The sequence below is a fragment of the Oryctolagus cuniculus genome, chromosome 2, assembly GCF_964237555.1.
Source record: "Oryctolagus cuniculus chromosome 2, mOryCun1.1, whole genome shotgun sequence".
In the NCBI taxonomy this organism is placed as follows: Eukaryota; Metazoa; Chordata; class Mammalia; order Lagomorpha; family Leporidae; genus Oryctolagus; species Oryctolagus cuniculus.
Window position 1 is genome coordinate 6,427,159 of NC_091433.1, and position 25,451 is coordinate 6,452,609.

Genomic DNA, 25,451 nt, shown 5'->3' on the forward strand with positions numbered 1-25,451 from the left:
GCCCTCTGTGTGTGTGTGCCCTCTGTGTGTGTGCCCTCTGTGTGTATGTGCCCTCTGTGTGTATGTGCCCTCTGTGTGTGTGCCCACTGTGTATGTGCCCTCTGTGTATGTGCCCTCTGTGTGTGTGCCCTCTGTGTGTATGTGTTAATGTGTGGCAGAGTGAGGGGTTTGAAGTAAGGGGTGGTCTGACTGCTGTGCTCATGGGGGTGGGCACAGTTCCTTCCATCTTACAGGTCTGTATTCACACCCAGGAAATGAGATGGGGAGTGTTCCACAGCTAAGCACTAGAAACAGAGACCAGGTCTGAAATTCGCCTTCCTGTCTGCTCAGGCTCTTTCCACCTTGATATGAAGCACCCTGGTTAGCACCGTGCACATCTGAGATTGCTTCCTCAAGGGGAGTTACCAGCACATACAGAGAGAACACTAAATATACCATGTGCTTCACAAAGAGAAACTGGGCAGTGAGTAGTTTTAAAATCTCCTGTTCCCACTTTAATACTTCCAAAAAATGTATTTACTTACATTCAGGCCTTTTGTTCCAAAAATATTTGAATCTCATGAAATAAAATCACCTATGTATACATGAATGCCACATTTACAAGAAGTCTGTAAAAAGTTCATGGAAAATGAGTATTATAAAAAAAACTATGCAAGAACTCTAAAAATTTTTTGCACCACAGTAAATTAAACTTTGATTCCACTTTACACCAACTTTTTGAAGTATTCTTGTGTACATATATGATTATGTTTATGTATATACATATAAACAAGAACACAGGTACACATGTGTGTATATATGGGTATGAATTTATATGTAAATTATATTGTATTATAGTCACACAGTGCCTATTTGGAGCCAACTTCCTCCTATGATATTTTGGTAATATTTTTAGTAACATCTTCAGAAAAGGGAAGATATCCAAGCTCAGGTGATCCTATTAACCAGTCATCTGGGTCATGCTGATCTTTTTTTATTATTATTCAATTTATTCGAGAAGCAGAGAAACGGACAAACAGAGCTCACATCTGCTGGTTCACTTCCCAGGGAAAATGGCAGCAGTAGCCAAGGTGGAGCCAGGCTGAAGCCAGTAGCTGGGAACTGAAGCCAGGTTTCCCATGTGGATGGCAGAGGCCCAAATACTGGAGTCATCACTGCTGCCTCCCAAGGTCCATATTAGCAGGAAGCTGGAGTCAGAAGCTGATTCAGGGATGCACTCAGCCACTCTGATATGAGACATGAACATCTCAACTGGCATCCTAACCACTAGGGCCAAACACCTGCCCCTCCTCCAGCTTAATCTTGATGACGGAGTTATGAGCATCAGCGCAGCACGGAATCATTTAGTCTTTGGCTTCTATTTTATAGGTGAGGAAAGCCCAAGATAACTCATCCAAGGTCACAGAGTAAATCTTGGTACCTCAGCCTGGGGCTTTGATTCCCGAATGCCAGTTCTGCAGTGTGACTGCTATGTTCGCTCTTTCCCAAGTCAGGAGTCTTAACGTAAAATACTGACAATGTTGTCGGGGTCCTGAGGAAGAAAGTCCCTGCAATGTCCACCCAGCAGTGATAGCTCACAGGCCACCAACTCTTAAAGCCACTGGCTCACAGAGTACCCACAGCACGAGGTCAAACTCATTTGTTCCTTCTGTTCAGTCAAGACATGAAAAGGAATCACTCAGGCCCTGGAGTTGGGAGTTCTGCCCTAGCTTTCATCTCAAAGTGACTTGCCCTGTCAGTCTCAGTTTGCTCATCAGTAGGATGGTAATAGCATCATTTACTGACAGTGATTACATTGAGACTAAAGAGGATAATATGTATCAGGGTGATCCAATAGAATTGTAATATGAGCCACACATGCATATTTACTTTTGCTGGGAGCCACATTAAAGCAGAAATAATATAGTTTACATAAGCCAAAATGTTATCACACCAACATAAAATCACCATGAAAAATGAGATACTTTGCCCTTTTTTGTACTCAGTCTTCCAAATTCCATGTGTACATATTTACCCTTGCACTGTATCGCAAGGCCACATGTGGCCAATGACAGAGAGCACTGAGCACAGTGGGGATTCTTAGTCCAAAAGCTGTTGAAGTGTGCACAGCCCACTCTTTACAGCAAGATTCCTACTCACAGATTAGGGAACTTCCTGAGCAGGAAAAGGACGAAGGAGGCAAGTTTAAGCTTGCAGGTAGCACAAATAAATTATTCTCTCTGAAGATAAATTCATTATTTTCAACATCAAGAAACACACCAGGTAATACTGAGCTCATGGAACCTTCAGAAAGATTGGAGCCCTGAGATGGCAAGTGAGTGGACACAGGAAGCTCACTGAACCTGCAGCCAAGGCCACATCCCTTGGCACAAGCAGCAATCACAGCTCCCTTCCGCCGCACTTGCTGCTAAACATGAACGAGGCTGGCAACTTTGCCCACAGGGCTCCTTGCAATCCTCACTGCAAGTCCTCCAGAGAGCTAATTTGGCTACAAGAAAGTGAGGCTCTGAGAAATGAAGTGATTTGTCTAGAAAGTGAGAGGCAGAGATAAGATTCAAATTCAGGCTGAATAGGCAAAGCCAGATTCCTCTCCATCTCTCTCACACTTGGTAATGCCTGGAGTTAGTGGGCAACTAATTACTGGACTCGATGGTTTGATTCCTAACCACGAGTCGAGTGTCTGGTTCTTGGTAACTTAGCTGCTTGGTTTGATTCTTTGGCTCAGGTAAAGCATTCACACCTGGCACCAGTTCTTTGCTAAGAGACAGAGCTTCTTTGAAGGCCCAGACCTGCTTGATGGACAAAATGAATCCTCTCTTTTGGCCATGGGCCAATAGGTCCCAAGGGGCAACCCCATCACCTATCTCTTTCCCTTTATCAAGGAGACTGTTTTCTGGGAACTGAAGATATGAAACAAATCCCGAGGTTCAGGAATTCAAAAGACAAGAGTGCTTCCCATCAGTGACACTAGGCTTCTTGAGGCCCCGACTTGAAGACGTTAGCCACGTGCCAGGCATGGGGAACCCAAGGAAAAGTCCATGGGATTGTCCAGATGAAGTTTCTTCTGCGGTGAGAATTAAGTCAAAACTCCTAGAACTGGACCATCCTGACCCTCTGCCTCAACTTGCTCCTTCCAGCCAAGGTGCTGACTCCCTTGCTTTTCTGTCCCTTTGAGCTCACAAAGCTCATCCCAGCGCTGGGGCTTGGCATTTGCAGCTCCCTGTCCCCAGGATACTGTGCCCCAGGCTTTCTGAGGCTGCCTCTTCCCTGCCATTCAGATTTTATTTCAAATGCCAACTCTCCCTGCAGCACAATGCACCCCCACCCCCTTTAGTCTTTTTTTTTTTTTTTTGGACAGGCAGAGTGGACAGTGAGAGAGAGACAGAGAGAAAGGTCTTCCGCGGCCGGCGCATGGTGCTGATCCGAAGCCAGGAACCAGGTCTCCCATGGAGTGCATGGCCCAAGCACTCGGGCCATCCTCCACTGCACTCCCTGGCCACAGCAGAGAGCTGGCCTGGAAGAGGGGCAACCGGGACAGAATCCGGCACCCCGACCGGGACTAGAACCCAGCGCCGCAAGGTGGAGGTTTAGCTTAGTGAGCCGCGGCGCCGGCCCCCTTTAGTCATTTTCTTTTACATCATCCCATTTTATATTTCTCATGTGCTAGCCAAAATCTTACGTTCTTGTTTACTTTCTGTCTCTCCACCAAGAAAATGTGCGTCCCTGAGCCTCGTGTGTAGAGTCTCATCTTCCTATGCCACCTGCTCCTGGCACAATAGCTAGCACATAGTAGGTTCTAGTCACTCTTCCTGATGAAAGAGCCTGTCAGTAGTAGTGAACAGTCAGGGAAACAGCTTGAATTTACTGGAAAAGGATTCTAATATAGTAGAAAGAGAAAGCTAACAGCTATTTGTCTATATAAAAAAAAAAAAGACTGCATCAAAAGGCCGTGACTCTTACACCCCTGGAGAGTCAAGCAGAAATCAGATGTCAAAAGGCGAGCTCAACATTTCTAGTGGTGATCGGACATTATCACCTGAGCATCTAAAAATATTTTAATTAAAAATAAAGGAAAGCTATGAAATAACCCTTCAAAAATATTTTAATTTTCTCCTTAAGTCTCCCCATTACATAATTTACATCATGACCTAGATTTCAAGTGTAATTAACTATAATATATGCTCTCAGTCCCACCACTGGAACATATTCATGGGTAAAATGAGATAACTGGAATATTTCACAAAAGGTACATTTCACATACAAGCATCAGTGTTGTCTGCCATGCCTCTAATGGCAACACACCTCACAGCCTCTCCACAAGAGATGGGGACATTGCTCGCACACATAAGAATCTCTCCCAGAGTAGCAGTGATGATAAACCACTCAGCCAGAGCTGGCATTGTGGCATAGTGGGTAAAGCCGCCACCTGCAGTGCCGGCATCACATATGGGCACCTGTTCAAGTCCCAGTTGCTCCACTTCTGATCCAGCTGTCTTTGTGGCCTGGGAAATCAGTGGAAGATGGTCCAAGTCCTTGGGCCTCTGTACACGCATGAGACCTGGGACAAGCTCCAAGCTCCTGGCTCATGGGCCCAGCTCTGGCTGTTGCAGCCATTTGGGGGAGTGAACCAGGGGATGGAAGATGTCTCTCTCTCTCTCTCTCTCTCTCTCTGCCTCTGCCCCTGCCTCTCTGTAACTCTGCCTTTCAAATAAACAAAGAAATCTTAAAAAAAAAAAAAACACTCAGCCACAAGTATTTCATGGGATATAACAAAAGGGATGCAGAGGAAGGGATTACTTGCTGTGCGTCTACTACGTACCAGGCAGTAAGCACCTGTATATAAATTACTTCTTCTAGGACTTGCAGCAATGCCAGGATATGGCTGCTCTCTTTTATTTTGCAATTGTTAAGAAAGGAAAAGGTGGTAAATGTAATGGAAAAGCAAAGAAGCTTTTGCAAGAAGACAGATCCAAACTAGAATTCTTTACATAATTAAATTCAGGTTTTATAAATGGCTCACTGTGCCATTCTACAAAATGGGCTTAGGCCTGTGTCATATGGATGTCACCATCATGAAATATGATCACCAATGGCCAATATGTGCTTAATGCCTGGCACACAGTAGGCATTCAGCAAATGTTAATGGTCTCACTTTCTCCCCAGGATATAGAGATGGAAACATACTACTAAGGTTAAATGACCTTTTCAAGGTCACAGAATCAGGAAGTACCCAAACGCAACTCCATGGGATCTCTCCAAAGCTCTCACTATGCCCCCCACCCCCAACCTGAGTGGTGATGCTTCCCTGTGCATGGTGAGGAGTGCATTCCAGGCAAGAGGGGCCAGCTTTCTGCAATGCAGGATGAGATAACAGAAAGTATGAGAGCTATGATACCGATATGCAAGGGCTGCTTCTTTCCAAGCAGCCCATGGTGTTGGGTGATTTAATTTTCTGGAATGAACTGAAACCTGACTTAAGACAGCTTGCAAAGCAGAACTGCCTTTTTTTAGCCAACCAAACTTCTGGGCAATTAAAAGTATAAGGTTATTTGTTCATCTTTAGGAGTCAAAATGTTTTCCCTTTCATCTTTGCAAAGCTATTTAAGAGCGTGTTGCACTGGTATCCAATTTCCATCCTTGGCCAGTCATCTCAGAAAGCAAGAAATAGAAAACAGATTTAGCTTGTGCCTGTCAGTCTACAAAAAGACAGTGATGTTTCAAGACCTCCATAAATATTTATTTCCCTGAAGTCGCCTATACATGACAGTCTTCAACAAATGTTGACATTGATTTTTGTTTGGATTTGTTTATGATAATTACTGTGAGGTGGGATGGGGTGGAAAGAATTCATGGTGGGATGGGGTGGAAAAGACCATGGTTCGGGCCACATAACATTAATAAGTTTCCTTGGATCACATTTACTGTCTGGGAAAAGAAAGCTGTGTGATTGGCCCCATAGTCCCCTTGTAAAAACAGCAGGACTCTTTGAATGCCTCTCATCCAGACATTCTATGCTCTGTTGAGTCCTTAGCAAAGCTGGGTGTTCCGTGTTTACAAAAGTTTAACTGGGTAATGGACATGACACTCTTTAGACTGAAGGAAGAAGCCTTGGCAAGCCAAGAAGGGCGGCACAGAATAACAGGAGCAGTACTGGGAGCCAGAGATTTAGGTCTCCAAGCTGTCTCTGAGCCTCTGAGAACTCCACCACAAATGCAACCAGCCCTATTGGGCAGCCTGACATCGAAGCCACACAGCATTATTCTCACCGGAGGTGGACAGAGGGATCAAGGATCTGGACAATAATTCTGATGGGAGGTGACCACAGCTTCCCTCCCAGGACAGAGCTGCAGGACACAGTGCTTTCAGAACCCAACTATGCAGCTCAAAATGCCGATGATGGTCTAGAAGGTCTGCAGGCAGGCCTGGGAACCCTCATTCTTACCAAGCTCACAGGGCATCTGGTCTACCCACCCACAGTCTTTGGAAAGGGCCTAGAACTCCAAGCTGAAGCATGCAGGTGCTTAAGTGACTGAGAACCAGCATCCTCTGACTCTCCTCACACTGACCCCAAACACCAGGGAATCTTTACGGCTTCTGCATCAGGGCAAGGGAGATTCTGATCACTTTGACTTCTATGGGGGTGTTCTTCGCATGTTTTATAGTTCGTTCGTTCATTCTTTCTTTCTTTCTTTCCATCTATCTATTGGGTAATTTGTCTTTAATCTCAGAATTAAAAATAGCTGTAGCATATAAAAAAAAAAAAAAAGACGGATTATTCCAGTCACACAGATGGCATTTTGGAGGAGAGGTACTGGAATTAACAGGATTTAGAGCCAGAAACTTGGGCTCAAATCTCAGCTCTGCAAATTTAAATCCATAAGACAGCCCTGAAGCTGGGTTCTTCAAAGCAAATGCCTTGACCCTGTTATATTTATTGTGAAGATTCAATGAAATAGCAGATAGAGTGCTCAGGATATTGCCTGGCCTGTGGCAAGCCTACAATTCACGGTAGCTATTTTTATCCATTCCCCCAAATGCACCTCCCCCCCAAATGCTATGTGGTATAAATGGGATGCAAGGATGATAATTAGTCAAACACTTTCGTTCACGATCCAAGGGATGGCAGTGACTCAACCAGACAGAGGCACAGGAAGAAGGGACAGTGACACAAGATTCAGCTGCTTGCAGGAGGGCACGGGCAGGGTCTTTTGTAAACGCCTCAGAAGGAGGGATGAGCAGTGAGGGCGGTGCAATGGCCGGGCCCCTGAAGGGAGAGGAGGAGGGGCTCCTTCTCCTCTGCCTGTTTCCTCTGCATTGCTGGGCACAGACACACGCAGTGGTGACCTAAATAAATCCTTCATTAGAAGCAGAAAGGCACCGGCACCGGCGGTGAACGGCAGAGCTCTGTGATGGAAGGCGGACAGGGCCTCTTATTACTTAGTGCAGCTGAGTGGAAACAGGGCTGCAGGCAGCAGGGCCGCTACAGCCCACAGTGGTGCACATGGCATCAGTCCCTGTCTGGGGCATGCCTCCCCCTTGGAAAAGGGGCTCTCAGCTGCAGCTGCAGGATCCTCTTGGCTGGGGCATGAAGTTGTGCATCACCTCACAGCCAACTAGCACCCAGGAATCCCAAGCATTTCCCCACAAAGGGCCAGGAAAGATACACAGGGCGTCAGAGGCAAAAGGGCCCCACGCTGTCTTCTTGTCCTGCCTTATTTTGCAGAGGGAAATTGAGTTAAGCAGAGTGTGGAAACCCGTGGAGGTGCTGAACTGCTTTTTTGTGTGTCAGGGCAAAAGAGATTTGGACTGTTTGTAGCTGAAAATACTCGTAATTGTTGGAAAAATCAAGGTAAATTCTTTCCCGGATGGGCATGAGCATAGGAGGAGCGGGGATGTGTCTCATTTCTCATTTCTTGAGCCAGTCTGCTATGGACTGAATGTCTGTGTCCTCCCTACATTTACAGGATGAACCCCAGCCCTTTATGTAATGGTGTCTGGAGGTGTGTGTGTGTGTGTGTGTGGGGGGGGGTGTTTGGGATAAGTCCTAAGGGTGAGAGGCTAATCCCACAGAACCACTGTCCTCAGAAGAAGTGAAGAGACTAGAATGTTCCCTTGCCCCTTCTCTCCCTCTCTCGTCTCCATGTGAAAACACAGAAGTCATAAGTCCGTAAGTCAGGGAGAGGGGCCTCACCAAGAACCCCAGGCAAAAACCCCAACTTACAGCCTCCAGAGCTGTGTTTAACAGTCTATGGTGTTTGGTTATAGCAGTGTGAGCTGAACAATACACTGCCATTGGAGAAAATAATAAAGGAAGAGTTTGCTGGGATTCTTCTGCTGGGCAGCACGCAACGGCCCCTGGTCTCAGGCATGTGACCACAACATAAGAAGCCTGTCTGCTGGCAGGGGGATGGCAGCAAACAGCTGAGCATGTGGTCTGTTTAAAGAGGCTGTTGCTGGCAACTCCGGCAGCTGTCACTGGAGACCAGAGACCAGAGTGGTCTGATCCGATGTTTGAAGATTCAGTTATAGATTCTTATGTGGGGGGCTGGCACTGTGACGTGGGGGGTAGAGCCGTCACCTGCAGTGCCAGCATCCTGTATGGGTGCAGGCTCAAGTCCTGGCTGTTCCTCTTCTGCTCCAGCTCTCTGCTATGGCCAGGGAAAGCAGTAGAAGATGGCCCAAGTCCTTGGGCCCCTGCACCTGCATGGGAGACCTGGAAGAAGCTCCTGGCTCCCGGCTTCAGATCGGCACAGCTCCAGCCGTTGTGGCCAATTAGGGAGTGAACCAGCGGATGGAAGACCTCTCTCTCTCTCTCTCTCTCTCTCTGCCTCTCCTCTCTCTGTGTAACTCTGACTTTCAAGTAAATAAATAAATCTTTAAAAAAAGATTCTTATGTGGAAGGTTCTGGTTTTTGCAGATGTAATAACAGAATACTAATGGTGAAGTAAGGTGAAGGTAAAGAGAACAGAATAGAGGGTAAGTCTGTGGAGAGGTCTACGCTGCCCACAGGTGCTCACTCCAGTTTTTTTTTTTTTTTTAAGATTTATTTATTTTATTTGAAAGTCAGAGTTACACAGAGAAAGAAGGAGAGGCAGAGAGAAAGAGGTCTTCCATCCATTGGTTCACTCCCCAGATGGCTGCAATGGTCAGAGCTGCGCCGACCCGAAGCCAGGAGCCAGGAACTTCTTCCTGGTCTCCCATGCAGGTGCAGGAGCCCAAGGACTTGGGCCATCTTCCACTGCTTTCCCAGGCCATAGCAGAGAGCTGTACAGGAAGTGGAGCAGCCGGGACTCGAACCAGTGCCCATATGGGATGGCAGCACTGCAGGCGGCGGCTTCACCTGCTACGCCACAGTGCCAGCCCCTCACTCCAGTTTTATAAGGCACCTATGATATAAGATTGCAATGCATTCCTGGGGATACCAAAATGGCCTAGCTGTTCTCCTCAAGGAGCGAGCACCCCAGGATGTGGCAGACGCACGTGGAAGGAGCTGATGACAGGCTTCAGAGTGAATGTTGATCCAGCCACAGCCACAGCAGGAACAGAGCTCAGAGAGCAAGGAGCTGGCAGAGGAATGAGGCCTGGAAGGACACTGCTGTGGGAAAGGCAGGGTTCTGCATAATCTTGGAGGAGACTTGGAGTTTGCTCAGCAGAAAGTCCCACAGGCGCCTTCATTCTGGGTGGAGTTTGCAGCAGAGGTCAAGGCTGGGTGAGGGGAAGGCAGGCCTCTGTCTACACTGAGGTCTGCTATGAGAGCATAAGCTGGCCAGGATGAGGCTGCAGGGGCCCCTGCTTGAGAGATTTCGTCCTGCTGAGGAATTCAGAAACAAGAGCAGAAGGCCCAAACCCTGGACATCCATCAGTGCAGATCCAGGGCTCGAATCTCAGGCGCGCATCTTCACTGTGTATGGGTGCTGACTTGGGGGAAGCTAGTAGAAAGCCAACGGAACTTAAAGCTCGGTGTTGGCCCATGACCTTGTCTCTGTATTTCTTTTTGAACAGATACATTCTTGGTTTATCATGATGCTTAAATGAGCGCTTAGTACAGACATTTTACAACATAGGAAGGGTTACATCCCAACAAGCCAGCATCAAATGAAAACGCTGAGTCAGGGCAGGCGGGGGGGGAGGGGGCACAGCAGTTAAGGTTCCAGTTGGGATGTCGGCATCCCATATCAGAGAGTATGGGTTCAAGTTGTTGTCCACTTCCAATTCCAGCTGCCTGCTCATGTGCACCCTGGGAGACAGGAGGTGATTATTCAAGTGCCTGGGTCATTGCCCACTACGTGGGAGACTCAGAATGGGTTCTCAGTTCCTGGCATCTGCTGGGCCCACCCTTGGTTGTTAGGAGCATTTGGGGGTTAACTAGCAGATGGGAGCTCTGTCTGTCTCTGCCTTTTTATTGCTCTGCCTTTCCAACATATCAAAAATAAATACATAAAATTGCTTTTAATTATGAAAACCAACATACCTTAAAGAAAGAAAGGAAAATATGCTAAGTTGAAAAGGCACTGAGTCCACCTAACCTACTGAACATCCAAGCACTACAACACAGCACACCATAGCATGAGTTGTTTTTCCTCGGGACTGTGGGACTTTCTGGGAGATGTGGTTGCAGCCACTGCCCAGAATTGCAAGAGAGGACTGGACTGCATTGCACTAGCCCAGAGTGAGGTGCAGATTCAGCCTCTGATGGATGGTACCTCTTCAACACATATTACTCTTGCCCCATTTTCAAATTGAGAAGTTGTAAGTCAAACCATCCTAGGCCAGGGGCCATCTGCACTGCCAGTACCACAAACACACCAGAAGGAGAACAGTGACTAAGACGCCCATGCCTGCAAGGAGCTCAGGTGCAAACCAGCCTGGAAGCAAGGAAGGGGCCGGACCATGGCAGTGCAGGGCTTTACGGTGCCTGCATGGTTTCCTTTTCCGAGTAAAACTGTTGCTCAACATGTGATGGCCTGAACAAAGCTCTGAAGCATAGTTCTCGTCTCTGGAATATCCCCCCCACCCCACTGACACACACACTGACATTTCTATGTGTCCCTTATCTGCAAAACATTCAGAAACATTGTTCAAGTTGAATATTCCTTTTTTCTGACATTTCAAATCTACCAAACAAATTAGCACCTGGTTTACCAATGTTAAACTCAATGTTTAACTTCTCTATAATGAATGCATTTTAAACAGGGGATGCCTGTTTTATTATCTTCCTAATCTTGAAATATTTAAATGCCATATTTAAATATTTAAATCTCTTGTTACCTCTCATGAGAACTCAGCATCTTCCAACACAATGGTCTGTGTCGTTTAATCATTTTGGACATAGTCATTCATACCTTCTGAATATTGATACAAAATGATCTGTATTTTATGCTTTTTAATGTTATTTATTACTACTTACATAAAGCATTTGATGCAGGCTGGCATCTAAAGAAAATATTCAGGAATCATCAAGATGAGTGATAGGCACTCACAGTGGGGAGGCTACTGGTTAAGACTCTGACTGTGAGTCCAGTCTCTGCCTCATCTTTCCTGTGTGTGACAAGGAGTGAGAGGTTTGATGTCTGTGTGCTCAGTTTCTCATCTGAAATGTGGGTATGGAAACAGAACCAGCTTTGTAGGACTGCCATGAGAACAAAAGGAGATACTGTTACATGAAGCGCTAAGAGAGGGCACGGTGTATAGATAGGCCTCAAGGAACGTCACTTATTGTGAGTGCCAGACTGTCATTTCCACTGCTGTCACTAATGCAGGTTTAGTCAGACCACAAACGTTGCTAGCACAGGTATTTCATATCTATTTCATGCAGCTTCCCCATGCCTGCCTTGCCTGCAAGGACCAACGAACTGGACTGAACAGGGTGCGGAGCTGGGAGCCAGACCCACACTTCCACCATGACTTCTATCTGACCTGCAGCAGGACATGGAAATACTCCAAGCGTTATTTCCAAAGGGAAACAACTATGTCATAAATTCTGGAACCTTTCAATATTACTCAAAAGGGAAGGCTTTAGGGAGTTAAAAGATAAACTTGCTTGTCTTTCATGGCAAGATACTACAGTATACCTTTTCCAAAATTCTGGGGATGGAAGTATTTCAAATTCTGGACTTTGTCAGATTTTGGAATCTTTGCATACTTGTATACATAATGAGATACTTGGGGATCTCTTGGGGACTAACACAAAATTCATATGTTTCATAGCCTCCATATGCACATTGCCTAATTATAACTTTACAAATATTTTTAATAATTTTGTGTATTAAAATAAAGTTTCAGAGTGTTGAATTTCCCACTGTGGTGTCATGTCAGAACTCAAAAAGTTTTGCATTTTGGAGCGCTTCAGATTTCAGATTACAGATGCTCAACCTGTATCATCCAAATTGAAAACAATGATTCCTGTTAAAAGTTAACCACAAAGTTTTGTCACTCATGCCAGCATCAGTCTAACATTTCATAGGTTAAAAGTAGCAATGTCTATCAAATTTCTAAGCTGCTGAGATCCTCTTGATAAGAGGAGTTAGAGGAATAATGCATTTTACTGGGGATGGGGGGAGACACTCATTCTATGGTGCTTTGTTAAAATAGTCCCAGTAGATTAAGAAAAACATTATACAAAAAGTTCCTCACTGGCAATAAAGCATACCAGTAGAAGCCCTTTGCCTGGGGCTATGGACCAACAGGATGTGCATGTGATAGGAAATGACTTAATTTCTCCCAATCTTAACAATTTTCTAGGCAGGATGGAGGTGGTTTACCGCAGGGCTGTTGCTTGCTGCACTGGGGTATAGAAGTTTGAGAGTGAGCACAATGGCTTAGGACAACAGAGGAGGACCAAGAGCTGCTAAAGGGGTCCAGCTTTCTCATTCTTACCATGTATAACATTCCACCTCTCCCTAAGGAAGTGCAGCACCAATGCTGAAGAGTATCAAGAGGCGAGAGAACCAGAGTATCAGCAAGCCCAGAGAATCCACATCTTTAAGACCTAACTAGAAATGTTATGTGTCAGACACCAGGAAATCAGGACAAAGTGACATACATCCTACCTCTTCCTTCACACAAACCAGACCCAACTGGACAGGAACCAAAGAGGAAGAAGGCAAAAAAACAAACAAACAAACAAAAACTGTCATGATTATACTAGGATTAGGACAGTGAGAGGGATAAGAACAGGAGGTTTGTTAGCAGGGCATAGAGATGCCATAGATAATGAAAAATTAGATCAATGAGGGTGCTTTAAAAGTTCCTGGGAAATAGAATTAAAAGATAACCTTATTTTGGTGCAAAAATCTTTTTTAAAAGCCGTTATTTATTTGAAAGGCAGAGTTACAGACAGAGAGAAGGAAAGACAGAGAGAAAGGTCTTCCATCTGCTGGGTCATTCCCCAAATGGCTGCAAGGGTCAAAGCTGGGCCAATCCGAAGCCCGGAGTCAAGAGCTTCTTCCCAGTCTCCCACAAGGGTGCAGGGGCCCAAGCATTTGGGCCACCCTCCGCTGCTTTCCCATGTCACAAGCAGAGAGCTGGATCAGAAGGGTAGCCAGAACACGAACCAGTGCCCATATGGGATTCCAGCACCACAAGTGAAGATCTAGCCTGCTACTCCACAGTGCTGACCCCCAGTACAAAAATCTTTTAAAATCCATGCATAATGTTTTCATGATATGTATTTCTCAATAATTTTTTGAATTCTCCTTGTACATATATCCCACGTAAGAATGTTTTTGTTCACGTGTTATGAAATAAGAAGAACTAATACAGAGCTGCATTTAGAAATGGCTTGGTTTGCATTTAAAAATTAAAGGAAAAATAAATGATGTGGAAAGGAGTTACCATCTCTTAATAACTGTATTACTTCCCCCAGGTCTTACTGAACAGAAGGAAAAACAAAGGTGTTGGAAGAAGGAAGGAAGGAAGGAAGGAAGGAAGGAAGGAAGGAAGGAAGGGGGGGAGGGAGGGAAGGAGGGACAAGTAGAGAGCCTGGATGACACAGGCTTTTCTGGGTTGCTCCTTGTGTTGTCCACTGGATTCAACCAGACCTTAGCAGAGTCCAGGAAGTGCCCAGTTGCAGCTCTTCTGAACAGGTGCCTGCTGCATAAAATGTGTGTGTGTGTGTGTGTGTGTGTGCACGCACATGCATTTGTGTGGTTGTGACTGCTCAGGGGCTGAGCAAGATTTCAGGACTCCCAGCTACTCACACACCCTCTCCAGGCCATCAGAGCATTAATGAGGCCAGCGCACACCTCAAGGTCCTGCAATCTTTCAACCCAAATGATGCTCCCAGGAGGATGAGTTTTTCAGAGGTAGCTAATGGGTAAAACTGGCTGAGTCTGCTTTGATCAATCCGTTGCACAGCTTTTCTCCTTTAACAACCACATTTACTTCCCTAAGAAGTTGGTTTGCAGGCTCAGGCCAGGCTTTGCCTTCCACTTTGGTACCAAAACTAAACCTGAAGATTCATTAGGCTCAGCCAAAGAACGATGGCTCAAGATAAATGAGGCTTTGAGGATTGTGTTGGTATTTCTAGATTGGTGTTTCATAGCTTTTCTTCAAATACTTGGATTAGTAGGGAGAGACTTAATACTGCAAGTCACTTATTTGGATTCTAAGATGTCTTCTCACAATTATTTTCTCCTTCCTCCTTCCCCTCACTGTAAAATTAGCAATTCAGACACTGCCCAAGGATACACAGCATTTGCTCAGGACACAGCCAGGCCTCCTACGTGCAGGCTCTGCTGGACATGTCCAGGAACATGGGCAGGAGATATAGTTCCCCTGAGGAGTTCCCTATGGAGAGGAAGAGCCCGTTATGGAAACAAACACTTCTGATCCAGTGAGATGAAAGAGGCTACAGTTCAGACAGGTTTTCACCAACTTAAAGGGGAGCAGGAAGAAGTAGTTTGGGAAATGTATCACAGAAAAGGGCCCTGAGAAACTCCCAGGGATCTGGTGAGGACAAAACAAAAGCTGAACACTTCTAACCCAAGACCAGGTCAAATCAGACATATAAGGAAATAGGAGAATAAATGGGGTAGTGTGGGAAGTGCAAAGCGACCGAGATTAAACTACCTTGCAGTTAAACCCTGGCTTAGTTATGTGCTCTTGGAATAGTCACATCCCTCTCTGGGCCTCAGTTCCTGCATCTCAAGAAAGGGAACTCTGTCCATCCTCTTGGGGAGCTACAAGAATTGAATGAGGGGCCAGCATTGTGGTTCTGTGGTATAATGAGTAAAGTTGCCATCTGCAGTGCCGGCATCTTGTATGGGCACCGGTTCGAGTCCCAGCTGCTCCACTTCCATTCCATCTCCCTGCTAATGTGCCTGGGAAAGCAGCAGAGGATGGCCCAAGTGCTTGGACCCCTGCACCCAGGTGGGAGGCCCAGAAGCAGCTCTTGGCTCCTGGTTTTGGGTTGGCCCAGCTTCTGACATTGCAGACATTTGGGGAGTGAGCCTGTAGATGGAACACCGACCTCTCTATTTCTCCCCCTCTGTCTCTAACTCTGCTTTCAAATAAATAAATAGATCTTTAAAAAATATAAGATTATTTTTCTAAAAGAAGTTAGCCCCCCCAACACAGATACTCAATAAACAGGAACTCAGTGACATGTGCCCAATCAATGATAGTGAAGCGAGGTTGAAGAGAAAGATGAAATGACAATGATAGTAATCATTTAGGTTTTATAGCAACTAGTCTTGTTTGCTTAAATACTTGTCACAAGTGAGGCAAACATGGCATCAGTGGTGCTGTCTGAGGATGCTGGCTACTGTACTTGTACCCTGGACAATACAAGGGATGAGTTTGACCCTGTCATGGGAGAAGGATAAGGACTTCCTGTGACAGTTCTGCTGAGTTCTGTTTTGGCTACAGCTCTTGCTGTCAGATATAGATCCAAAACACAGGTGGCAGTTCCCAAAACCTCAGCACGAAGTCATCCGGGAAGCGCTTCGGCATTGAGAAAATGAAGGTCAATATGTGCATGGAGACAGTGTCCTTGGGAGCAGCCCCAGTTGCACGAGCACCCAGGTGGGCTGAGGAAGAAGTGCCTGTGCACCTCGAAGGAGCAGACCACCACACCAAGGAGGCCTACACACTCATCACCAGCAATCCAGAAGCTGCTCACGTGTGCTGTACTCTAGAAGACTTGTCCATGTGGTTCCTGCCAAATTGATGGCTGTGCTTTGACAGTCATGGCTGAGGTCACTGGACAGAGCTCGAAGATCAGGTGATGGGATAGAGTATTGCCATAAGTTGAGAGTTGGGCTGAGGCTGTTGGCATTGTAGCATAGTGGGCCACTGCCTGTGATGCCAGCACCCCATATGGGTGCTGGCTCATGTCCCAGCTGCTGTACTTTCAACCCAGCTCCCTGCTAATGTGCATGGAAAAGCAGAGGCTGGCCCACTTGGGCCCCCTGGCTTTGGCCTGGCCCAGTCCAGGCAGTTGCAGCCATTTGAGGAATAAAGGATTTCCCTTGTGTTCTCTCTCTCTCTCTCTCTGCAACTCTGCCTTTGAAATAAACATTTACCAAAGAGTTGGGGTGATAGCAACACCTCCCAAGAAAGGTCCATTGGCTGGTGACTGCAGGAGACTCTGCAAAGAGACACTGAGAATGCTTCAGGCCCCAAATCGAGTTAAGCAGAGTTTAAAATAAAATAGTCAGGCGTAACGAGAACAGCAACATTCCAAGCACTGACAAAGGAGAGGAAAACATTCTTCAGTGAAAGCAAAGAAATTCTGCTGAACTGATAGCTCTGCCCAGAGAGATGACGAAGAACAACAGAATCAAGAGTGTAATGTGGCTCTAATCTAGTGTTTTTAAAGGACAATGATTATGAGATAATTAGCCTTTAGCAGAGAGCCTTACAGCACTATTCAAGTAAGAAAAGGCAGCAGGTGATGACAGTCTTAAATACAGGCATTGCTTAAATCAGCAGGGCCCAGCGGCCTCTGTAACCAAAATCCGACTGCATGCCCAAATCAGGAGTAGGTGCCACCTGCCAGGATGTCCCTGGGATGGGCGCCTTGAGGCCGGGGAAAGGCTGTTGTAGACGAGGCTCCCAATGAGAGCTCTGGGAAGGAGAGAATGCAAGTGGCAGTGACCTTGCTCAGGAGGCATTTTCTCAGATCACTTTAATTCCTTCCAGAGGTGACAAATGGCAGCTGCCTATCTAAACTAAAGCACCAGTTTCCTCTCAAAGACTGCTGCTTTTATTTATAATAATGGCACTTCTACTTAGGAGTTACCAAAGGGACCAGAGGTCCTCCCCCTCACCGTTACCCCCATCACTTTCTGTTTCCTTCAGCCATCTTGAACCAATGCCTACACCAGGCATGGGACATGGCAAGCACCAACCACAGTGGATTGTTCTGCTCTCCGGGAGCTCTCTCCTGAGGGACTGAGGCGAGGCAACAAGCAATTAGAACCATGAGAACCATGTCCCCTGCACCACCAGCAGTGCTCTGGCCACACTGGAGAGGTAGGCAGTGTCTTGCTCAGGACCCTCTTGTTTAAATTGAGATAAACACCTGCGTCTTGGTGCCTACTAACCTTGGGCTGCCTCTCCCAGGCAGGCTGCTAGCAGAACCCTGCTTGCTCGAGTCTCTGGGACCCAGAAAGACAGAGAGGCCCCTGTCTTGAGCAGTACAGGTCACCAGGCTGGCAGGGAAGAGAATCCTTACTGCTTCAGGCCAGGTGGTACACAACTGTCCTCTTGGCCATGATGAGTGTCAACTAGGAATGAAAGTGCCGTCCTAGCTGCCATACCAGGAAAAAGGAGACTGTTTTGATGAGCACAGATGCAGTGATTTACCATGAAACAAGGAGGACATGAGTGGAACAAGAGAGCTACAGGCAGGCTTTGAAGAATGGCACAGTCTGAATCCGATGGGAAAGGGGAGAGTGGGGTGGTTCCAGGCAGAGGAACAGCAGAGGCAAAGCGTGGGTATGTCTACACTCCTGATTTATCTCTAAGGGTTCAATGGGTGATCCTGTGGTCAGACTTTTAGGTGTGTACATAATGGAGAATGGTATCCTCACCACTGAGGCTTGAATGGACAGAACGAGTGCCATGCTGTAAAACTTGAAGTTCATCACCACTTTTATAACAAAAAACAAAACTGCGAGAGAAGAGCCAGTTTTCAAGCAACCACAATGTGCATTAATTCAAGCCATTATCATCAAAATGGCTCTACAAATGCTGAGTATTAGGCTTTTATGCCTTTTGCTTTCAACCATTATTTCTTGGGTGCCGACTGTCTGCCAGGCATTGGTTCAGGATTGATCCATGTTTGGGGACTAGAAACACAAAGTTCCATTCTTCCTACAACTTAATCCACAGAGACAGATTCATCATGAAATAAATGAGTGTATGAAAAGCACATAATTAAAAACCATGAAAGAATATCTGAGGTTTGGAGCGGTTATTAACTTGCCCCACGGTGATCCTGCAATGAAACCACTGGCTGAGCTGTGGCTGAGACCTGATCATGTCTTGCATCTCAGAGTCCCACACCTGAAAACCAAAACCATAAACGATGTCATCCGTGGAGCACGCACATCAGGGATAGGGCAAGGACCTGATTAGCCTGGTGTTCTACAAAGACATCTCAGGTCAGCAGGAGAGATTAACAGAGAAATATTGGCCATTGCAAAAACTGCAAAAGTTATGGAGCCAGAGAGGGGGTAAAGGGGGAATCCAGGATACAAGATTTATTATTTCAGCTGAAGACAGCAATAAAAGAGAGGTTATGAAGCTGAACAGGATCAATCATCGATTGCAATGTACAAACATAAAGGCAATACTTGCTCGGAGGCAGGAGGGATCAATCCAAAGTCACCACATTCGATTAATTTTCTCTTTCATTGCTTTAAATGTCTCTGTGCCTTAGTTTCCCACTCTCACTTTTTTAAACCTGTGGTCTTGTGACTTAGTTTTTGCTAATGAAACCCAAAGGGACCCTCTTCTAGAGGCTTTTGAGAAAGACCTTCAGGCTCCCCGCCCCCTGATTAAAAACACAGAAGCCCCTATCCTCTTTTCCTACTTTTTAGATGAGTGATGAGATTGGTTGTTTAGGGGCATAGTGGCCCTCTTATCGCCTGTAGGGGTGGATCAGCTAAAAAGAGGAGTGGACTGAAAGGTGATAGATAAGATGCTAGATCCTTGATGACATTCTTTTAAAATACTTATTTCTTTATTTGACGGATAGAGACAGAGAGATAAGCAGGGAGGAAGAGCCTCCATCCACTGATCCATTCCACAGATGCCTAAAATAGCAGAGCCTGAACCAGGCAAAAGGCAGGAGCCAGGATACTACTCAATGCCACGGTAGAGATGCTACATCCCAGTCTCTCTAATGAGTGTGCTACATATATTATAAAGAGTGATCTCACAATAGAAGTTCATGAAGAAGTGCAATTTCAAGTACAGATAAGGCAGCCAAAGCTCAGAGAAGCCCAGCCACACCCCCAATGTCAGATACTTCAATCACATACTCCTGTCTCAGTCAGGGGACCTTCTTGTGAGCCCAGAGTCACCACTGACTCCTCCGATCTACTTGAGGGAAGGAGCTCCAGTGACCCCAAGGCTGATCCTGCTTTGCAGATGACCAGTGAGCACCAATCTGCCTCTCTGGAAACGTCAGTCATGTGGCGTGGAGATGTGGCTGAGAGGGCAGCAGGCCTGCAGATCATCTCACAAGGAGGCACCAGGCAGCAGGGTTACCACCCTGGAGCTCCCCTGCGTCAGAGCTGAAGATTATCAGGAAACTAAAATCAGACCAAGCAAATCCCCCACAGTGACAGGACCACCGCGGCCAGGTCCTTTGGGGCTCCACCAGACGGCTCTGAGTCCCCTATTCTCTGGGTTTCCCTGTGATTTTATAGTCGTAGGACACGGGGAGAGGCAGTGCTTCACTGCCCAAACCATGGTGCACCTTCTTTCCAGCTCGACACCTGCAGCTCTCGTGTCTTTCCTTCAACCACACAGTCACACAGTTGTTATGTTGGGGACCTGAGGACTTCTGGGACAAGGAGAGGGGGTGACGTTTAACCAAATGATAGCATCGGGGTTAATCAGGGACCACCTAAGACGGTCCTGTCACAAAATAGCACTGGACTTCCAGCCTCTAAAACCTTTGGTCTGCTGTTCATGGTTGTCCCGTGCTCTCCTGTCTTCTCTCACGTGCTCTTCTCTTGTTCTCTCCCCTCTACCCCTCCGTTCTTTCTCCTTGCTGCCCTTTCTCTCCCTGGACTTTCTATCGTCCCCTAAGGGGCCCTTCCAAATCCCTTCTGCACTGCTATTTCTAATCTGTTGACCCCGAAAATGAGTAATGATGTTTGCTTGAATTATATAAATTAAGACTAAAGAAATAGAGACCAAGCACTCAACCATGAAGACAACATATGAGGTTTAATTCATGGTCTCTGTGGCATGACAAAGACTTGCCTATCTAGGGCCCCACTTTGCTTTCTTTTGTTAGCTTATTAATAGCATCTTTTTTCTGAAAGGACTATGTGCCAGGAACTGTGTAAAGCACAATTTATGAGCACTGCACCTCCTGTACTCTAGTTTTCATTGTGTCCATTTTGCAGGTGTGGAGACTGAGGCTTAGGCATGTGAAGCAAATGAAAAGTAGCCACGTGGACTCTACATGGATCTCTCCAGCTGGGCAAGCCTTCGTGCTAACCATGCTGCTGCTCTCCCTCCTTTCTGATCCATGTTCTATAGACGCAAACTGTTGGTAAGTGGCTCAGGTTAAATGAAGAGTTATTAATATCTTATGCAATAGAAACCAGTATTTCAGCATGAGCAATACTTCACTATTGAAGAAATCATAAAATTCTGCTTTGGAAACTACATCTGCAACAAAATTCTTGTTAATTTAGTTCCCCACCAGGCTATTACCTGGAATGGAAATACAGCATTTTCACAGCCATCCTCAAAACAACATGCTCCAGCAGTCTTAGGGCAGATTTCAGGTTCAATTTACATCCGGAGGTCATCTAGTAGAGGGAGTGAGACTGCAGGGCCCGCTAACAGTTTTATTAGCTTTGGATTCCTCTGATGCAACGGCAATTTCAGGGGTGAGTTTTCCAAGCACAAAGTCTCCCTTCAGTGTTCTCAGTAGAGCCCTTGTATGAGTCTGGGCTTTTGAATACCAGCCCTGCAGAAAAGAGCTTGGAGTAATATGTGTATTTAATAAGGTGCTGTCTTAATGGACCCAGTACTACCCTGGTGGCCACACAAGTTGAAATTCCTTCTCTCTGAAGGGTTCAGAACAACCTGGCTCATGTCTTCATGACATGGGAGAAAATTTCACTTATTAAATGCACAGAAAGTTGTGTTTGGGTCCACACACTCTTGCTCCTTTAAGCAAACAAACAAGTTCACCTTCCTTTGATTGTTTTCTTGCTTAGCTCACCAGGGAAGACAACCCTTCTCTTTCATCTTGAATCCTTCTCCCCAAGGCTAAATCATTTCACCTTAGAGATTCCAGTCTTCTCATTTCTCTCACTTTGCATGCTTCTAGAACTTTCAGAAAAGCACAAATTGTCTTCAAAGAGTCCACGGACAACACATATGATGGAAAAATTATGCACGCTTTGCAAAATACCCCTGCACCAGAATAAACTTATCTTTCAATTCCACTTCTCCACAAACTTTCTGAAGCTCTCGCGCAATCTCTCAGGACTGTTGCCAGGATAACAGGATGCTTAATGAAACATGGGATGCCCAGGGAAATTTCAATTTCAGACAATCAATGTGGGAATGTCTTAGTGTTCAGGATCTAGGACGGACCTAAAACATTACTTGTTTATTTGAAATTCACGTCGAACTGGGTATCCTGCAGTTTTCTTTGCTAAACCCAGCAGCTGTGCACAAGAGCAGGATACCTTCCACTGAGCACAGAGCCAGGCACTTGGTGTTTGCCAGGTCCTTTTATCGTTCCTAGAACACTGAGAAATGGAGGCCTAGAGAAATGCTCTGTTTCCCAAGTTGACATGAGAAGTAAGAACCAAGACAGAAATGCAAACAGATGTGACTCTGAAACTCATGCATCTTCTGTCACAAGGACAACTTAAAATTGTTATCCCAGAAATCTGAAACTGAGCCCTTCCCTCGCCTTCTTACCCGGGGTGCTGGGGACAGCGTGCTCTGAGAAGTGGCCCGAGGAAGAGGCCAGCAGCTCTCCAGAGGCGGCTCCCAGCCCCTCAGCCTGTGCCACCGGAACATTTATTTTCCGAGCACAGCAAGGCGAGCTTGCCTTTTCATTTCAGCTACATCTGCAATCACCTTTCTCCTACTGAATTCTAACTGCTGATACAGGACTTTGATTTACTCTCCCCAACTAAAGAGGGAAGACATTTACATAAAACAACCCACTGCAGGGTGTACGTGGGCCTAATCTGCAGGAATTCTAGGGGAAATTCGACAAGACATAAAATGCTGAAATGGAAGTTCTTGACGGATAAAAGGAGATGTGAACGTTTTAAATCCAAATGTATTTCCTCACTTACAGAAAATGTGGTCTAGTCAGTCCTCTGAGGATTTAACACATCTCCACCTTGAGCCATCTGCTCGCTGCAGGTGGAGAAGGCTGGCTGTGGGTCCAGCATTTGACACCTTGGGGCAGGGGAGCTAAGAGAAGCTGTTTCACTTAGGAACCTCAGTTTCCTGAGTCTAAAGGGAGGATGCTAAGAGCTCCCTTGCTGCCCTTGCAGGACCGCTTAGGGACCTCAAGGAGACAATGGGTAGCATCACACTGTATCAAAGCGAGCAGCTGTCCAGCCCACATTCTTTTCATGCCACAGTGCTTTGCACAGCTGAAACCCACTCAGCAAAGTGGTCCTGTGAAAGTGTCAGGTGTTCAGCTGAACTGACCACATTGGAATCCCTCGAAATAGACTACCGAGTCCTCAGCAAGGGTGAGGACTATCCAAATTTTGACTGTTTCATCGTGCTATTTCTTTTCCTCTTATACCCATACCATTCTTTTTTCAAATGTTTCTTCCCCCCATGAAGCCTTTCCGAATTCCCCCAGACAGAAATGCCGCCCGATGCTTTTCTGAGCAGCTACTTGGAAGCAGACATACTGTTCTAGAAACTGGAGCAAACATACTCCTCCAGATCCCTGCTCTGCTCAAGGACAGAAATCTGGTGGGGGGAGCAGGCGTAGTAAGCAAGTGAGTCAATCAAGTAACAAGAGGACTCCAGATAAACGCCCCTGTTGCACAATTACGTGAGTTGAAATTGCTGCATTGAAAGAGGCAGGATGATGAACTGGGACTATCCTTGGGATGGTCTCCTGAGTGGGAGGGGCAGAGGCCAGGATGTGGCTAACTCATCTGACTCTCCCACTAACCATCAGTCCTCCAAGAACAAGAACTCCTTCTGAATCCCTGGCCCCACTGTCCTGCCAGCAACGGTGGAGGCAGATTTGGGAAAGGGTGTGGCACAGTCTCAAAAGCGCACAAGTATACTTCACACTTGGAACACATTTGAAAATACTTTGTTTTCATAATGCAAAATGAAATTTTGTAGTAACACAAAGGACAGTGCCAGATCAAGAAATTAAACCTTAAAAAAAAAAAAAGTCTACAGATAATGGGATCCAGGTGCAAAAAAAAACAGCTGAAAAGCACAGATTGAAACTGTTCCTGGCACATATCTAACTGAAGTTAAATTAAAAATGTGCTGACCAGGGGTGGTGGTGTGGTACAGCGAGTTAAGCCACCTCTTATGCTGGCTTCAGTCCAAGTTCCTCAGCTTTCAATTCAGTTTCTTGCCAATGCATCTAGGGAGACGGTGGGTGATACCCCAGGTGTTTGCGCTCTGCCACTGATGCTGGGGACCAGGATGGATTTCCAGGCTCCTGGTTTCAGTCTGGCCCTGCCCTGACTACTGCATGTTGTGGGCATCTGGGGAGTGAATCAGTAGAAATGTCTCTCTACCCTCTCTTCCTCTCTGTCCCTTTCAAGCAGATGAAAATAAATGTGTTAACATTAAAAACAAAACAGAGCTGAACATTCTCCTCAATTGCTTTAGTTGTCTCAGCATTTGTGATCCTGTGTTTGTGTCTTACACGCTGGCCTACAATTTCTGTGCGAACTGGCCCTGGATGTATTTTAACACTTAAAGCAATGCCTAGCACAAGGTAGGCACCCAATAAATGTGTTCAATTAAAACTGGGAATATGGGCCAACATCAGGGATTAACCCACAATTGCAACTCTCAGAACAAAATCAAGAATCTGAGCTCCCACAGGGAACAATCTCTCATTTCAGGCAATGAAGCTCGACTTCGGTTATGTGGAGCCAGAAGCTGAACTGCAAGTCCCTGGCTGCCTGCCTAGGCTTCCTCACCCAGGTCTGAGACATCTCACAGGGCCTTCCCCAGGTCTGTTTATTTTTTATCCTTAGCACATCCCTACCTAACAAGAGGAGATTCTACTTATCTAGCTCACTTTTTGTATGTCTCCTCCACTATAAGATAAGGGCAAGGGTGAGGATTTCCATCTGCTCTGCTCCTGCTGTGCCCACAGGAAGCAGAACAATATGTGGTATGTAGCTGGATCTCAAGGAAGGCCTGCTAAAGACGCAAATGGGATGGCCTACTGAGACAGGGACAGGTGTATCCCAAATACGTAAAAACACAGAGCTGTGACCGTGACCAGAATCTGGAACGCTGTCTACGAGGCACCCCCAACACACACACACAGACACACACACCTGGGCATCCTAGGAAACTGATTCCTGTGGATCTCATATTGCGGCCAAATTTCCCCGCAGAGGCCATAAATGGGAGGCCTGTGCAGCGGATACGAGGCTGATCCACCAACGTGTTTTGTGAGATTCACATGATTTTATTTAGAAATACTGAGTTAACTGCTGGCACTTGAAAGTCAGAAGATTCTCCATAAAACTATAAACTCACAGTCCATTTTGATAACAAGAAAATCTCATCTGGCAGGACCAGGTCTGAGATCCCTCTAGCAGCCCCAGGCTGGGTGTGAGCTAGGCGGCCCCGTAGGCCCATTCCGCACAGCCTGGTGCTCCTCCAGCTGCCGAAAGCATTTGAGCTGGCGACCCCTGCTGGGAAATGACCAAAAAGCATGCAACAGAGAGGGAAAAAAATGAAAGAAAAGATGCCCACTGGGATCTATTTCTGTTATGTTCAGGCTATTCCTTGGAAGAATAATGTATTCATTTTTCTAGGCCTCTCATGGTAGCACATAACTATTGACAAACTTTGGCCCAGTAAATATTATTCTAACAGCCTGAAAAAGCAATGGACTTAATTCCCTGCGGGCAGAGGAAGCTGAGAATGCTTTCTGCCGGAGGCTGGCCTGAAGATGAATAGCAAGGGCTGTGTGTACCAGCTGACGGCAATTCTGCTAACTTGAGAGAGAAGGAATTCATTGGGAGACTACTGGTTGCCTCTGGGACTCGGAGAGA

General features: G+C 46.2%; 1 protein-coding gene across 3 annotated transcripts in view; it reads right to left on the minus strand.

The window, feature by feature from the left end:
* Positions 1-25,451, minus strand: part of HS3ST1 (heparan sulfate-glucosamine 3-sulfotransferase 1) — a 33,841-nt gene that overhangs the window by 4,044 nt on the left and 4,346 nt on the right. The gene's annotated exons all lie outside the window — the stretch shown is intronic.